The sequence below is a fragment of the Dipodomys ordii genome, unplaced genomic scaffold (assembly GCF_000151885.1).
Source record: "Dipodomys ordii isolate 6190 unplaced genomic scaffold, Dord_2.0 Scaffold1, whole genome shotgun sequence".
NCBI lineage: Eukaryota > Metazoa > Chordata > Mammalia > Rodentia > Heteromyidae > Dipodomys > Dipodomys ordii.
In genome coordinates this window covers 62603488-62607965 of record NW_012267217.1, presented here as the reverse complement: position 1 = coordinate 62607965, position 4478 = coordinate 62603488, and the positions used below count along the sequence as shown (strand labels likewise).

The following is a 4478-nucleotide window of genomic DNA, read 5'->3' as shown; positions in this document are numbered from 1 at the left end:
CTTGAGCCACAGCGCCACTTCCGGTTTTTTCTTTTTGCTTATGTGGTGCTAAGGAATCAAACCCAGGGCCTCAGGCTTGCAAGACAAGCGCTCTTCCACTGAACCACCTTCCCAGCCCCTCTCCTTACTTCTTAAGTTTGAAATACACTTTGTAAAAGACATCTGTCCTTCCAAAGTTATTACCTTCTAAGTTCTTCTCCCCACCCCACCCCCAAGTCATGGGGCTTGAACTTGGTGGCCTAAGTGCTGTCCCTGAGCTCTTTGTATTCAGGCTAGCATTCTATCACTTTAAGCCACAGCTCCACTTCTGGTTTTCTAAGTAGTTTATTAGAAATAAGAGTCTCATGAACTTTCCTGCCCAGGCTGACTTTGAACTATGATCCTCAGATCTCAGCCTCCTGAGTAGCTAGAATTAAAGGTCTAGCCACCGGTGCCAGGCTCTACCTTCCAAGTTCTTAAAGATTATGAAGACCTAAAGAAACATAGGGGTTTCTTAGGGCAATGTTACAACTTATGTATTGTCTAAAGCCAGACATAGATTTTAAAAAGACAATAATCATACTTCATTAAAAATAAAACATGGGGGAGGGGAGGTCAGGAGGGAAAAACTGGGAGAAAAGTAAATGAGGGAAGGGGTGAAACTGTTCAAAAAGAAATGTACTCAGCCAGGCGCAGGCAGCTCACGCCTTTAAGTCTGTGAGACTCTTATCTCCACTAAAACCACTAGAAAACCAGAAGTGGCACTGTGGCTCAAGTGGTAGAGCACTCACCTGGAGCTGAAGAGTGCAAGGACAATGCCCAAGCCCAGAGTTCAAGCCCCACGACTGACCAAAAAAAAAAAAAAGTACTTATTACCTAACTTATATAACTGTAACCCCTCTGTATATTACCTTTACAATATAAAAAAAAATTTAAACCTCATTAAGAACTGGAGGTAAGGGTGGGGAGGGAAGAGTTGGGGAAGTGGAGAGGGAAGGGATGATAGGGGGAAAACAAAGGAGGAGGTAACAATGCTCGATAGGAAATGTACTTATTACCTTACTCATGTAAGTGTACAGTATTTTTACAATAAAAACACATAAAAAAGAAAAAGAACTGGAGGTTAAAAAAAAAGATGAAGAACAAAAAAATAAAATAAGAACTGGAGGTATATGTAGTTCAGAGGTACAGTAATGCTTAACAATCCCAAACCCTGGGTTCCACCCCTAGCAACACAAGGGGAAAAAGAGAGAGAGAGAGAGAAACATTTAAGCATAGGAAAGTGAAAAAAAGTCATTGTGAGTAATAAGGAATAACACACTTAAACTTAAAAAAATACATGAGTAAGTCTATGGGGAAAATCCCTCCATCACTGACCAGTGACATTTTGCCAAATGACTTCAGACCTTGTACTAAATCTCAACAATAACAGAATTTGAAAAACAATTTAGGCAGGGGGAGATTGGGGGGGGGGTGTGGGGAGGCTGGGAAGGGATGGGAAGGGGAAACAAAGAAGGAGGCTACAATGCTTGATAAGAAATTTTCACAATAAAAATAAATAAAAATAAAAAAAAACAATTTCGATATTGTATTGCCGTCTCCAAGACAATTTAGTTCCAGAGGGCCCTTCAAATACACAACCTAATGCATGCTGAGTGCATACCTCTTCTATAGAAGTCACACACTAAAAAAAAAAAAAAGCCAGGTGCCAGTGGCTCACACTTGTAGTCCTAGCTACTCAGAAGGCTGAGATGTGAGGATCGCAGTTCAAAGCCAGCCTCATCAGGAAAGTCCATGAGATTCTTATGTCCAATTTACCAACAGAAAACCAGAAGTGGAGCTGTGGCTCAAAGTGGTAGAGTGTTAGCCTTAAGTGAAAAACTTAAGCAGTGCCCAGGCCCTGAGTTCAAGCCTCATGACCAACAAGAGTGAATATATATATATATATATATATATATATATATATATATATATATAATAAAATATGGTCTTCTATAAATGATACATTCTTTGGAATATAACAAAGGGAAAGAGGTTTGTATAACTGAATGACACAAAGGAGAATAGCTTCGGACAAGAAAAACTATGTCTAGCTGTAGAGCAGCAACTCTCACATTATTAGAAAAACAAGTATGTGACCTCACATAGATCACCTCATAAAGTCCTGTCAGAGACAGAAAAAGTGAAGTACTAAAAATAAAGGGTTCTGGGGAGCGAAGAAAAAGCAAAGGTGAGCGAATGACAGGTGGAGGGGGAAGGGAGGAGGCCAGGGAGGTGGGGATGGTGGACAGGAAAGAAGGAAGGAATAACTGGCTCAAATGGATACTTGTCTGAAGACACAAAGGAGGATCTCAGCTAAGAGACAAAAAGAGAAGTGTTAGGGGCGAAGAGGAGGCAAGAAATGGGGAGAAATTTCGGTGCCTCCAAAAGATCTCAGTCAAGAGCAAAGCTTGTGAGGAAGCATGTAAGATCGTGGCAGTCACTTTCTCTTGGAGTGGGGGTGGGGGTGGGGTCCCGAGGCCAGGGGATGGAGATAAATTCCCCACAGGAGAGGGCGCTACTTGGGTGGATAGGAGGAGGACAAAAAGGCAGGCTTTGGGGGCAGCTCGGAGGCCGAGGGTCGCCAGCTGATGGGGGTGTCAGGATCGGAGACCCACGGTGGCAGAGAGGTGGGGGTCGGGGTAAGGAGGCTGACGGCGGCAGACACTGGTGGAGGTCAGGGTCGGAAGGCCGAGGGCAGCGTACAGAGGAGAGGGTCGGGGAAAGGAGGTCAAGGGGGGCGGGAAAAGGTGGGGGGGGTTGGGGTCAGAGGCCGAGGCGCGTCGGACAGAGGTGGAGGTCGGGGTCGGATGCCGAGGGTGGCGGACAGAGGTGGGGATGGGGTGTGGAGGCCGAGGGTAGCGGACAGGGGTGGGGGTCCGGCAGGGCGGAGCGGAGCCCGGGGCGCCATCCCGGGCGGGGGCGGGGCGGGGCCACCGGGGTTTCTGTGGTGTCCGTGAAGCCCGAGAGGCTGCCGAGACCCACACCTCGCCCCACGGCCCGCCCTCCCCACGCCCTCTACCTGTCCCCGCGAGTCTCTCTGGTCCTCTCGTCGTGGTCGCCGGCGCGGCCTCCCGGAGCCTGCCCGCAGGTTGTCAAGCGTCCATGATCAGCCCGGCGTCCGGCGCTTTTCTACCTCCGCCGCCCCGTCGCCGGGGTGGCTCCCCCGGAACCTGCACGCGCTGCACTCGAGTTCCGCGCGCACAAGGTTCCCGGGGGGGGGGGAGAGCGAGCGCGCGCGCGAGCGACACCGCGAGACAGCAGGGGGTCGGGCCCAGCTGCCGTCTGCGGGCTGGGTGGAGAAGCCAGTGAGGAGGGGACCCAGAAGGATGGGGCCCAGGCGATCCCGGGGGCCTAACCGAGGCTGTCGTAACCATCCAGGGCCCTAAACCCATTCTCGGAGCTTTATCCTTGGAGCTGCCGATGGAAAGTACGGCTCCTCCCGGTACAGAGAAACGTGAGGCCTAGAAACAAGCAGCATTGTACATAGGGGTATAAATACAACAAATCAGATCATCAGTACAATGCCTCTCGATCAGTGTCACTCCTTCTATTGTTCTGCTGAAACCAAGGAGCATGTTCTTTTTTTTTTTCTTCTTTGTACCAGTCCTGGGGCTTGAACTCTGGGCCTGGGCACTGTCCCTGAGCGCCTTTTGTTCAAGGCTAGTGCACTCCTCCACTTGAGCCACAGCTCCACTTCCAGCTCTTTTAGTGGAGATAAGAGTCTCACAAACGTTTCTGCCTGGGCTGGTTTTGAACCACAATCCTCATATCTCAGCCTCTTGAGTACCTAGGATTACAAGCCCACCTGAAATGTGCCTACAGCTGTGACTTTTTGCTAGTTAATTGGAGATGAAAGTCTCCATATTTGTCTCTCCAGATTGTCCTCAACCCTGGATTCTCAGATCTCAGCTTCTTAGTAGCTGGGATTATAGGCATGAGTTGCGCCAACAATGGTTCTTAGAATTGCACTGGATGCCAGCTAACTGCCCTGGAAAGATGATTAAGAAATGCCACATAATTGTATAAACTGATTTCTTTATAGCCACAGACATTTAAGTCTTGAAGACAAGGAAAAGAGCCCTATTTACCTACTGAGCAGTAGAATGTGAAATCCAACACTCGGATGCTTAGGAGCTTCACATCAATCAAATCATTTCTTAAAAAAATACTTTTAACATCTGTAATGTTCTAGTTAGTGTTGGATAAAACACAATTCTTGATAAAACAAAGGTTTTTTTTCCCCTCAAGAAGCTCCAGTGGGGGGCTGGGAAGGTGGCTCAGTGGTAGAGTGCTTACATTGCTTGTATGAGGCCCTGGGTTCGATTCCTCAGCACCACATAAGCAGGAAAAGCCAAAAGTGATGCTGTGGCTCAAGTGGTAGAGCACTAGCCTAGAGCTGAAGAGCTGAGGGACAGCGCCCAGGCCCAGAGTTCAGGCCCCATGATGGACCAAAAAAA

The 4478-nt window shown here is 48.2% G+C and overlaps 1 protein-coding gene across 1 annotated transcript in view; it reads right to left on the bottom strand.

Annotated features, from left to right (window-relative positions):
- Cops7b (COP9 signalosome subunit 7B) overlaps window positions 1-4478 on the bottom strand; it is a 45563-nt gene that overhangs the window by 17648 nt on the left and 23437 nt on the right. The window lies entirely within an intron of this gene.